Here is a 13546-nt window from a genome sequence, read left to right on the forward strand (position 1 = left end):
GGATGATTTTGCCTGGACAGATTCCAAAACTGTCATTACTTTAGTTGGTTGTTAAAAACAGTCTTTAATTGTGAAACTAAAGGTAATATAAACCATTCCATATAAAGCAATGTAGTCTTAAACCTATTGTTTTGATACTTATTACTCTCCCCATACTGTGCTTTTTGTTGAAATCATAAAGTATCAATTTTATCTTTGAGATTTTATCCTCTCAAGTTTCTGTATTCATTTGATGTTACAAACTATTTGTTTTACATATATGATAGTTATAATTCTTTATCTTTTATTTCTGTAATTTGGTTATTATATTTTTTATTATTCTACTTATATTTTTTATTGTTTAGGTAATCCATATGAAAAAAGTTTTTATTTTGCTATAATATGCATGGATATATAACACATATACTTTTATGCAAAGAACATTTTAACATGAGATCTACCCTCAACAAATATTTAAGTGTACAATACAGTATTGTTAACTGTAGGCATAATATTGTACATCAGACTCTAGAACTTATTCATCTTATACAACTTGGATATTATTTTTAAATTATTTTTAATAAAAGTCAAAGTTTGTACAAAGGAAATAAATTTTTTGCATTGATGACTATGACTTTATTATTTATTCTTTGATAAATTTGACATGTTACAATTTGCAATTTTAAAGTGTAGAGTATTGATTTGACACATTTATATATTGTAATATGATTGCCATTGAAGCACTATTTTATCATTCTCACATTCTATCACTATATTACAGTATTATTGATCATATTCATCTTACTGTACACTAAACCTCTATTGCATATTTACTACTCATTACAGGTTTGTACCCTTAATCACCATCAGTCTTATCCCTCCTTTACCCACCCTGGTAACCACCATTTAACTCTGTTTTTTTTCTCTATAGGTTTGACATTTTTCAGATTCCACATATAAGTGATATTATACAATACTTGACTTCCTCTGTCTGATTTATCTCACTTAGCTTAACGTGCTCAGGGTCCATCCATTTTGTCACAAATGGCAGTGTATCTCCCTTTCTTGTGGCTGAATAATATTGTTTTTATATGTACCATATGTTTTTTATCTATTCATTCATTGATGGGTATTTGGGTCTTTCCATATCTTGGTTATTGTGAATAATACTGTGAGAAGCATGGGTGTGTATATATCATTGAAATCCTGTTTTCATTTCCTTTGGGTATACATTCCCAGAATTGGAATTACTGCATTGTATGGTAGATCTATTTTTAACTTTTTGAGGGAACTGCGTATTTGTCGACCTCAGAGAGTCGGGGACCTGGGGAGGCGAATGAACTGAGAAAGAGAGACGATAGTATAGCCAGGCACAGGAGACCCCAAGCAAACAGCCCGAGGCGCCGAGGTTTATTTTCCATCCTCTTACATACCTTCTACAGCGATATAGATCTATAATGATTTACAGCAGGGGTGTAGTAAGGCACATTCCTCCATGTACCCAGGATTAGTCAAGCACAGAAGAATCTTTAAAACAGAATAAAGGAACAAAGAGGGGAGTGCCCAGTGTGCTGTTTATAGCTGGCTTCCTATCTACAAAACATCTTCTGCTGCCTACTTTAGAACTGACCACACACGTCCCAAGGGCATTTCACTCGGATCCTTTCACGTTATTTTTAACCCTGCAATCTCGAGTTTTCTCAGAGATCTCGGAGTCTGAGCAAACATGCACCAGTGGTCGTTGTGGCATTCTGTTTCCCACAGCTCCCCCTTTCTCTTTTCAAATTAGCCGCTGTCGTAAGCACTCTGTGATGGAGATTTGGGGCACTCATTCATTTTTTGAGGGTGCAGTATCCTACAAGAAATATAAGGCAACATATTAACATTGCAAAGAGTGAGCTACTAAAACTATGCATGATACTTTGCCACCATCCTCGGGGATCCAGACCTTCCAAAACATGAGCGATATCGGAGGCTAGTTGTCCATATTGGGTTTTTGGGTCCATAAAGGTTTCAAACACCTCTTGTTGTAGAGTCTGAATGTCTAAAGATAAATTACCATGGATGTTCTGCAAATGATATTTAATTTGTTCCCAAGTGTGTTTGGAAGCATTAAAGGGATAGGGAGTCACACAGACCGAACTGGAATTCCAATCACATTTGAGAAAAACTTGTTGTAAGTCAACAAGTTGATCCTCTATCCATTTTACCACTTGTTCCAACTCACTAACCTTCGACTGTAACTCTTTTGCGTGATTTTTCTTGCCAGGTTTTCACGAAGTCATGAGTCTGCAAGGACGTTTGCGGGGCCACCCCAGCTATTGCTGCTGTTGAGGCAATACCAGAGTGACAAGTACTAGTGTAGCTACGAAACGTCATCTGCGGGAGAGTAACTCACTCAACATTTTTGACATGAGACCTTCAACAGGGTTTTCTTCCCAACTTCTTGTGAGATTTACTGGGATCCAGACCCCCATACGGGCCTGGAGAAGAAGGATGGAATCCACACTGCTGTTAAAAGGGATGGTCTGATTAAGACAGGTATACAATCGGCAGTTGGGACAGTCCATGCTCTTTATAGTATAGTTAACTTCTAGTTTCCCTATGGCGATGAGATAAGGTAAATGAACACAGGCTTGTATGGATAGCGAAGAGTTGTAAGTGAACCAATAATCACTCATGGACTGAGATGTCCTTGAGAAGTTTCCTGCATAAAAATGTAAGGATGCCAGTGAGCATTTCAAAAGAAATATGGTGCATGGCTGGGTTAGCCCGATTCGCCCGGGGTTTCATATAGGCTGCATCCGATAACCACATTTTCCATTGTAATAAATCTTGTGGCTTAAGGCAAGCCCGTGCAACCATATGCCAATCATAAGGGATCCGCTCCCCAGAATTTGTCCAAGCTTTCAAAATCTCTATAGTATAAGCAGCTGTGGGTCCACACAAGTGGCAAGCATTCTTTAGTTCCCTTAAGGTATTTAAATCTAATCCCTCATAGACAGGACCAACAGCCTGTGTTCCGTCTATGGGGAAAGCCATAAACAAATCATTAGTCCCTTGCCGTCGGAGTTCCTTTTCAAGAGGTGAGAGAGCTGGAGAGGATCGTTTAAGAGGAAATGAATCTACTGCGGAGGGAGGTTGATCATCTTGGGCGGGGTCCTCCGTTAAAAGCGGAAGGGCCGTGGGTAGCAGCCGGGACTGTGGAGCCGCAAATTTTTTTTTACTTTCAGTTTTAGCCTTTTATAAAGTATCATCATCTAGTTCATATGTATGTAAAGAGTTGGTGTTTTCCTTAGCAACCTCAGCCGGAGATAACTTATCCCCAGTTTCCATAGTATTGATCAGCACTCCTACTAAAGCCCAAATGGGCCAAAAATCAAGAGGAATCCTTTCACCCTGTCTCATAGCCCTTAAGCCATTATTTTTTACTCGGACCCAAGTCTCCTTATCTAAGGAGCCTTCTTCTGGAAACCAAGGATTATATTCTACTACTGTTTCCAAACATTTTTCTATGCGCTGCTTAGTAACTTTTGCTCCATATTCTTTAAGAAAATGATGTATCAATGCAGCAAAACCTGATGCTTTCGAATTTGATTGCCCCATAACCCTGTAATAAACTTTCCTACTTACCACCGTCTGTAGGGTTCCTAGCGCTGGCGGATCACTCCTTGATGGGGGCTTCAGGTCCCTGTTCCATCGCCACTTGTCGACCTCAGAGAGTCGGGGACCTGGGGCGGCGAATGAACTGAGAAAAAGAGACGACAGTATAGCGAGGCACAGGGGACCCCGAGCGAGCGGCCTGAGGTGCCCAGGTTTATTTTCCATACTCTTACATACCTTCTACAGTGATATGGATCTATAATGATTTACAGCAGGGGCATAGTAAGGCACATTCCTCCATGTACCCAGGATTAGTCAAGCACAGAAGAATCTTTAAAACAGAATAAAGGAACCAAGAGGGGAGTGCCCAGTGTGCTGTTTATAGCTGGCTTCCTATCTACAAAACATCTTCTGCTGCCTACTTTAGAACTGACCACACATGTCCCAAGGGCATTTCACTCCGATACTTTTGGGTTATTTTTAACCCTGCAATCTCCAGTTTTCTCAGAGATTTCGGAGTTTGAATGAACATGCACCAGTGGTTGCTGTGGTGTTCTATTTCCCACACATACTGTTTTCCATAGTGGTTGGACTAATTTACATTCTTACCAACAGTGTAGAAGGGTTTCTTTTACACCACATCCTAACCAGCACCTGTTGTCTCTTGTCTTCTTGATGGTAGCCATTCTAATATGTGTGAGGTGGTATCTCCTTGTGGTTTTGATTTGCATTTCCCTGATGATTAGCAAGTTGAATATCTTTTTATTTGCCTGTTGGCCATTTTTAGTGTCCTCTTTGGAAAAATGTCTATTTAGTTCTTCTGTCCATTTTTTATTGATTTTTTGTTACTAAGTTGTGTTAATTCTTTATATTTTGGATATGAACTGCTAATCTGATATATATGGTTTGCAAAAATGTTCTCCCATTCTGTAAGCTTCCATTTCATTTTGCTGATTGTTTCTTTTGCTCTGTATAAGCTGTTGAGTTTGATGTAGTCCCATTCGTTGATTTTGCTTTTGTTGTTTTTTCTTTTGGTGTCATGTCCAAAAAATCATTGCTAAGACCAATACCAGTGAGTTTCTTTCCTATGTTTTCTTCTAGGAGTTTTATGGAATCAGGTCTTATGTTTAAATCTTTGATCGATTATGAGTTATTTTTTGTGAATGGTGTGAGATAGGGGTCTAATTTTATTGTTCTATGTCTTTCTCCAGTTTTCCTAGCACCATTTGTTGAAAGACTATCCTTCCACTATTGGATGTTCTTGGCTCCCTTGTCAAATATTTGATTGTAAATGCTGGGATTTAATTCTGGGCTCTCTATTCTATTCTATAGGTCTATCTATGTGCTATTTTTGTGCCAGCACCATACTGTTTTTATTACTATGGCTTTGTAATATAGTTTGAAATCAGGAAGTGCAATACCTCCAGCTTTGCTCTTTTATCTCAGGATTGCTTTGGCTATTTGGGGTCTTTGGCATCCCACATAAATTTTAGGATTGTTTCTTCTATTGCTATGAACAGTGGCTTTGGTATTTTTGAGGGGGACTGTGTTGAATCTGTAGATGGCTTTGGGTAGTATGACCATTTTAACGATACTTATCCTTCCAATCCATGAATATGGGATATCTTTCTATTTGTTTGTGTCTTCTTTGATTTCTTTCAGCAAAGTTGTAAAGTTTTCATCATATAGCTCTTTTCCTTCCTTGTCTAAATTTATTCCTAAATACTTTACTGCTTTTGATGATACTATGAATGGGATAATTTTCTTTAATTCTTTGTCCAATGCTTTATTGTTAGTGTGATGGAATGCCACTGATTTCTATAAGTTGATTTTGCAATCGGCCACTTCACTGAAATTATTAGTTCTAACAGTTTTTTGATTGACTCTTTGGGATTTTCTGTATATAAGATTATACCATCAGAAAATAGTGACAATTTTACTTCTCCCTTCCCAATTTGGAGGCCTTTTATTTTTTTGTCTTGCTTAAATACTCTAGCTAGGAATTCCAGTATTATATTGAATAGGAGCAGTGAAAGTGGCCAACTTTGTCTTATATCTGATTGCAGAGGAAACCCTTTCAATTTTTCACCATTGATTATAATGTTAGCTGTGGCTTTATCATATATGACCTTTATTATATTGAAGTATGTTCCTTCTATACCCAATCTCTTAAGGGTTTTTGTCATGAAAGGATGTTGTATTTTGTCAAATCCTTTTTCTGCATCTATTGAGATAACTATGTAATTTTTAATCTCTCTTTTTATTGATGTGATGAATTACATTTATTAATTTGCATACATTGAACCCATCCTTGCATCACAGGGATAAATCTTAACTTGGTCATGGTGTATAATCCTTTTAATGTGTTCTTGCATTTGGTTTGTTAATGTTTTGCTGAGAACTTTTTCATCTATATTCATCGGGGATAGTGGCCTATAATTTTCTTTTCTTGTGAATATTCTTATCTGGTTTTGGTATCAAGGCTTCATAGAATGAGCTGGGAATTGTTCCTTCTTTCTTGATACTTTGGAAGAGTTTGAGGAGGATTAGTATTAATTCTTCTTTAAATGTTTGGTAGAATTCACTAGTGAAGCCATCTGGCTGTGGCATTTTCTGTCTTGAGAGTTTTTAAATAACTGACTCAATCTTGACTCATTATTGGTCTATTCAGATTTTCTATTTCTTCCTGATTCAGTCTTGGTAGCTTGTGTGTTTTTAGACATGTGTGTATTTCTTCTAGGTTATGTAGTTTTTGGCATATAATTGTTCATAATAGCATCATAATTCTCTTTATTTCAGTAGGGCCGGTTGTAATGTCTCCTATTTCATTTCTAATTTTGTTTGTTTGAGTTATTTCTCTCTTTTTCTTAGTCGAGCTAAAAGTTTGTCAGCTTTGTTTATCTTTTAAAAGAACCAGGCTTTGGTTTCATTGGACCTTTCCATTGTTTTCCTGGTCTCTATTTCTTTTTTTCTTTTCTTTTTCTTTTTGAAATTTTTTATTAACATTTAATGTATTATTGGTTTCAGAGGTAAAGGTCTGTGATTCATCAGTCTTATATAGTACCCAGTGCTCATTACTTTACATGCCTTCCTTAATGTCCATCACTCAGTTACCCCATCACCCACCCCCCTCCTTTCCAGCAACCCTCAGTTTGTTTCCTGAGATTAAGAGTCTCTTATGGTTTGTATCCCTCTCTGGTTTCAATTTGTTTCATGTTTTCCTCTCTTCCCTTATGATCCTCTGTTTTGTTTCTAAAAATCCGCATACCATGAGATCATATGATAATTGTCTTTCTCTGATTTACTTATTTTGCTTAGCATACTACCCTCTAGTTCCACCCATGTCATTGCAAATGGCAAGATTTCATTTTTTTGATGGCTGCATAATATTCCATTGTAAATACATACCACATCTTCTTTATCCATTCATCTATCGATGGACATCTGGGCTCTTTCCATAGTTTGGCTATTGTGGACATTGCTGCTATAAACATTGGAGTGCAGATACCCTTTTGGATCACTACCTTTGCATCTTTGGGATAAATACCGAGTAGTGCAATTGCTGGGTCGTAGGGTAGCTCTATTTTCAACTTTTTGAGGAACCTCTATACTGGTTTTCCAGAGTGGCTGTACCAGCTTGCATTCCCACCAACAGTGTAGGAGGGTTCCCCTTTCTCATCCTCACCAACATCTGTTGTTTCCTGACTTGTTAATTTTAGCCATTCTGACTGGTGTGAGGTGGTATCTCATTGTGCATTTCGATTTGTATTTCCCTGATGCCAAGTGATGTTGAGCATTTTTTCCTGTGGCTGTTGGCTATTCATATGTCTTCTTTGGAGAAATGTCTGTTCATGTCCTCTGCCCATTTCTTGATGGGATTATTTGTTCTTTGGGTGTTGAGTTTGATAAGTTCTTTATAGATTTTGGATACTAGTCCTTTATTTGATATGTTATTTGCAAATATCTTCTCCCATTCTGTTGGTTGTCTTTTGATTTTGTTGACTGTTTCCTTTGTTGTGCAGAAGCTTTTTATCTTGATGAAGTCCCATTCGTTCATTTTTGCCTTTGTTTACTTGCCTTTGGTGATGTGTCTAGGAAGAAGTTGCTGCAGCTGAGGTTGCTGCCTGTGTTCTCCTTTAGGATTTTGATGGATTCCTGTCTCACATTTAGGTCTTTCATCCATTTTGAGTCTATTTTTGTGTATCGTGTAAGGAAATGATCCAGTTTCATTCTTCTGCATGTGACTGTCCAATTTTCCCAGCACCATTTGTTGAAGAGACTGTCTTTTTTCCATTGGACATTCTTTCCTGCTTTGTCCAAGACTAGTTGGCCATAGAGTAGAGGGTCCATTTCTGGGTTCTCTATTTTGTTCCTTTGATCTGTGTGTTTGTTTTTGTGCCAGTACCATACTGTCTTGATGATTACAGCTTTGTAATAAAGCTTGAAGTCCAGAATTGTGATGTCACCATTTCCCCCCCAAAATTCCTTTGGCTATTCAGGGTCTTTTCTGGTTCCATACAAATTATAGGAATATTTGTTCCAATTCTGTCAAAAAAGTTGATGGTATTTTGATAGGGATAGCATTGAGTGTGTAGATTGCTCTAGGTAGCATTGACATTTTAACAATATTTGTTCTTGCAATCATGAGCATGGAATGTTTTTCCATTTCTTTGTGTCTTCCTCAATTTTGTTCCTTAGTATTTTATAGTATTCTGAGTACAGATCCTTTGCCTCTATGGTTAGGTTTATTCCTAGGTATCTTATGGTTTTGGGTGCAATTGTGAATGGGATCTCCTTATTTTTTCTTTCTTCTGTCTAATTGTTAGTGTATAGAAATGCAGCTGTTTTCTGTGCATTGATTTTATATCCTGCCACATTGCTGAATTCCTGTATGAGGTCTAGCAATTTTGGGGTGCAGTCTCTTGGGTTTTCCACATAGAGTATCATGTCATCTGCAAAGAATGAGTTTGACTTCTTCTTTGCCAATTCGGATACATTTTATTTCTTTGTATTGTCCAATTGTTGAGGCTAGGACTTCTAGTATTATGTTGAACAGCAGTGGTAATAGTGGACATCCCTGCCATGTTCCTGACCTTAAAGAAAAAGCTCTCAGTTTTTCCCCATTGAGAATGATATTCACTGTGGGTTTTTCATAGATGGCTTTTATGATATTGAGATATGTCCCCTCTATCCCTGCATTGTGAAGAGTTTTAATCAAGAAAGGATGCTGTACTTTGTCAACTGTTTTTTTCTGCATCTATTGAGAGGATCATATGGTTCTTGTCTTTCTTTTATTAATGTAGTGTATCACATTGATTGATTCACAAATGATGAACCATGCTTGCAGCCTAGGAATAAATCCCACTTGGTTGTAGTGAATAATCCTTTTGATGTACTGTTAGATCCTATTGGCTGGTGTCTTGTTGAGAATTTTTGCATCCATATTCATCAGGGATATTGGTCTGGAATTCTCCTCTTTGGTAGGGTCTTTGTCTGGTTTTGGGATCAAGGTAAGGCTGGCCTCATAGAAAGAGTTTGGAAGTTTTCCTTCCATTTGTATTTTTTGAAACAGCTTCAGATGAATAGGTGTTAGTTCTTCTTTAAATGTTTGGTAGAATTCTCCTGGTAAGCTATCCAGCCCTGGGCTCTTGTTTGTTGGGAGATTTTTGAGTATTTCTTCAATTTCCTTGCTGGGTATGGGTCTGTTCAGGTTTTCTATTTCTTCCTGTTCAGTTTTGGTAGTTTATACGTCTCTAGGAATGCATCCATTTCTTCCAGATCGCCTAATTTGTTGGCATATAGTTGCTCATAGTATGTTCCTATGCTTGTTTGTATCTCTTAGGTGTTGGTTTTGATCTCCTCTCTTTTATTCATGATTTTATTTATTTGGGTTCTTTCTCTTTTCTTTTTGATAAGTCTGGCCAGGGATTTATCAATCTTATTAATTCTTTCAAAGAATCAGATCCTAGTTTCGTTGATCTATTCTACCATTCTTCTCATTTCTATTTCATTGATTTCTGCTCTGATCTTTATTATTTCTCATCTATTGCTGGGTTTAGGTTTTATTTGCTGTTCTTTCTCCAGCTCCTTTAGGTGTAGGGTTAAGTTGTTTTTATTTGAGACCTTTCTTATTTCTTGAGAAAGGCTTATATTGCTATATACTTCCCTTTTAGGACAGCCTTTGCTGCATCCCAAAGATTTTGAACAGTTGTTTTCATTTTCATTTGTTTCGAATTTTAAAAATTCTTCTTTAATTTCCTGGTTGACCCATTCATTCTTTAGTAGGATGCTCTTTAGCCTCCATGTATTTGAGGTCTTTCCAAATTTCCTCTTGTGATTGAGTTCCAGTTTCAAAGCATTATGGTCAAAAAATATGCAGGGAATGATCCCAATCTTTTGGTGCTAGGCAAGACCTGATTTGTGCCCCAGTATGTGATCTATGTTGGAGAATGTTCCATATGCACTAGAAAAGAATGTATCCTATTGCTTTAGAATGGAATGTTCTGAATGTATCTGTGAAGTACATCTGGTTCACTGTGTCATTCAAAGCCCTTATTTCCTTGTTGATCTTCTATTTAGATGATCTGTCCATTGCAGTGAGGGTGGTGTTAAAGTCCCTTACTATTATTGTATTACTGTCAATGTATTTCTTTAGTTTTGTTATTGTCTTATATAATTGGCTGCTCCCATGCTGTGGTCATAAATATCTACAACTGTTAGATCTTCCTGTTGGATAGACACTTTAATTATGATATAGTGTCCTTCCTCATCTCTTATTACACTCTTTGTTTTAAATCTAATTTGTCTGATATAAAGATTGTCACCCCCACTTTCTTTTGATGTCCATTAGCATGATAAATGGTTTTCTACTCCCTCACTTTAAATCTGGGGGTGTCTTTGGATCTATAATGAGTCTCTTACAGACAGCATATTGATGGGTCTTTCTTTTTTATCCAATCTGATACCCTGTGTCTTTTGATTGGGGCATTTAGCCATTTATATTTACAGTAACTATTGAAAGATATTAATTTAGTGCCATTGTATTACCTGTAAAGTGACTGTTTCTGTATATTGTCTCTATTCCTTTCTGGCCTTACTTTTGGGCTCTCTCTTTGCTTAGAGGATCCCTTTTAATATTTCTTGTAGGGCTGGTTTGGTGATCACAAATTCTTTTAGTTTCTGTTTGTCCTGGAAGTTGTTTTGTTTTTTTTGAATGACATCCTAGCTGGATAAAATATTCTTGGTTTCATATTTTTCTCATTTAGCACCCTGAATATAGCATGCCAGTCCTTCCTGGCCTGCCAGGTCTCAGTGGATAGGTCTGTTGCCAATCTAATGTTTCTACCCTTGTAGGTTATAGACCTCTTGTCCCAAGCTGCTCTCAGGATTTTCTCTTTGTCTCTGAGATTTGCATGTTTCACTATTATATGTTGGGGTGTTGAGCTATTTTTATTGATTCTGAGGGGGGTTCTCTGTGCCTCCTGGACTTGGATATCTCTTTCTTTCCCCAGATTAGGGAAGTTCTCTGCTATAATTTGCTCCAATATACCTTCTGCCCCCCTCTCTCCTTCCTCTTCTTCTGGGATCCCCATTATTCTAATATTATTTCCCTTTATGGTATCAGCTATCTCTCAAATTCTCCCCTCATGATCCAGTAGTTAGTTATCTCTCTTTTTCTCAACGTTTTTTATTCTCCATCATTTGGTCTTCTATATCACCAATTCTCTATTCTGCCTCATTTATCCTAGCAGTTACAGCCTCCATTTTTTTTATTGCATCTCATTAATAGCCTTTTGATTTAGACTTTGTTCAATTTTAGTTCTTTTATTTCTCCAGAAAGAGATTCTCTAGTGTCTTCTATTATTTTTTCAAGCCTGGGTAGTATCTTTATAATCACTATTCTGTACTCTAGTTCCAGCATCATACTTATGTCCATACTGATTAGGTCCCTTGCAGTCAGTACTGCCTCTTATTCTCTTTCCTGAGGTGAGTTTTTCTGCCTTGTCATTCTTACAGAAAGTGGTTGCTTTTATATTTTTAGAGTTGCAGCTATTCTCTTCTTAGATCTCCAGATGAGTTCACAGGTGTTCAGGATGATTTGATAGCTATCTAGCTGAATTTCTGGGACCAGACAAAATTAAGGTCTCCTACTCCTCTGCCATCTTGGACTCCCAAGCTCCTGGTCTCTATTTTGTTTATTTTGCTCTGATTTTTATTATTTCCTTCTGTTAACATTGAATGTAATTTGTTCCTCTTTTTCTAGTTCTTTGAGGCATGAAATTCGTTATTGATTTGAAGTCTTTCTAATTTCTTAATATATGTTTTTATTGCTATAAACTTGCCTCTTAGAACTGCTTTCCCTGCATTCCACAAATTTTGATATATTGTATTTTTATTTTCATTTGTTTCTGGATAATTTTTATTTTCCTTTTGATTTCGTCTTTGACTTCTTGGTTTAGAAGTGTGTTGCTTAATTTCTACATATTTGAAGATCTACTTACTTTCCTCTTATGCCATTGTGATCAGAGAAGATTGTTGGTATAATTCAAATCTTCTTAAGTTTGCTAAGATTAGTTTTATAGTCTATCTTGTGATCTATCCTGTAGAATGTTCCATGTGTACTCAAGTAGAATGTGTATTATGCTGCTGTTGGATGGACTGTTCCATATATGTCTGTTAAGTCCATTTGTTCTAGCATGTGGTTCAGTTCTAATGATTCTTTATTTTCTGTCTGGACCATGTAGCCATTGCTGATAGATATTAAAGTCCACTATTATTATATTGTTGTTTAATTATCCTTTAAGATCTGTTAGTATTGGCTTAATATATTTTAGTACTGAGATTTTGGAAGCATATTTAATCATGATTATTGTATTTTCTTGATATATTGACCCTTTCTCATTATATAATGACCTTTGTCTCTTGTTACAATTGTTGACTTGAAGTCTGTTTTGTCTGATATAAGTGGGAATACACCTACTTTCTTTTAATTATCATTTGCTTGGAGTATCATCTTCTACCCATTGATGTTGAACATATGTTTGTCTTTGGACCTTAAATGAGTCTCCTGAAGGCAGCATATAGTTGGGTCTTGCTTTTTAATTCATCCAGACACTGTGCCTATTGATGGTGAGTTCAATCTATTTACATTTAGACTGATTATAAGAGGACTTACTACTGCCTTTTTATCTATTATTTTCTCATGGGTCTGTATTTTTGTTACTTTTTTCTTGTGTTTCTGTCTACCTTTTCAAGTTGGTAGTTGTCTATGATGATTTCCACATTTCCGCCTTTTTTGTTTTGCATCTTTGCTCTGGACTTTGTTTTGTGTTTACCATGAGGTTTGTGTGAAATGTCTCATCAATAAAAATAGTATGTTCTTTGCTGATAGCAACTTACCCTCATTAGCCCTTACAGTTTTCATCATTTTCTCCTCCCCTATTATATTTTTGTTGTCACAAATTGTCCCTTTTTGTGTTGTTTGTTGCCAAATTGTAGTGGTTGTTTTTAATGCCTTTTCCCTTTAACCTTTATGCTGTAATTAAATGTTTAACACTCTATTCTAAAATAGAGTTACAATTTTTCATTTTGTCTGTCTGCACCTTACTCAGTTTTCTGCACTTAGGTTTTTTTTATATCAGGTAGAAGAATTTCTTTCAATATATCTTATAAGACAGGTTTAGTGGTAGTGAACTTCCTTGGCTTTTGCTTGGGAAAGCCTTTATTCTTCTTTATATCTAAAGGATAACTTTGATGCACAGAGTATTATTGATTAGCAGTTTTTATCTTTTAATATTTTGAATATTAATGTATTCAAAGAAATACATTATTTAATACATATTTAATACAATAATACATAATTATTGCTGAGAAATCTGCTGATATTCTAATGGAGTTTTCTTTGTAAGTTACTTTCTTTTTTTAGCCTGGCTGCCTTTAGGATTATTTCTCTATCATTGAATTT

General features: G+C 36.3%; 1 long non-coding RNA gene across 1 annotated transcript; it reads right to left on the reverse strand.

The window, feature by feature from the left end:
- Positions 1-1342: 1342 nt before the first annotated feature.
- LOC115940237 (uncharacterized) lies at positions 1343-3963 on the reverse strand. The gene is made up of 3 exons (XR_014142498.1): positions 3820-3963; positions 3613-3727; positions 1343-1834 (listed from the first exon to the last, which is right to left on the reverse strand). It is a non-coding gene; the product is annotated as an uncharacterized LOC115940237 (long non-coding RNA).
- Positions 3964-13546: the final 9583 nt, after the last annotated feature.

This window comes from Leptonychotes weddellii, chromosome 2 (genome assembly GCF_054177405.1).
Source record: "Leptonychotes weddellii isolate Sample4059 chromosome 2, ASM5417740v2, whole genome shotgun sequence".
Classification (NCBI taxonomy): domain Eukaryota; kingdom Metazoa; phylum Chordata; class Mammalia; order Carnivora; family Phocidae; genus Leptonychotes; species Leptonychotes weddellii.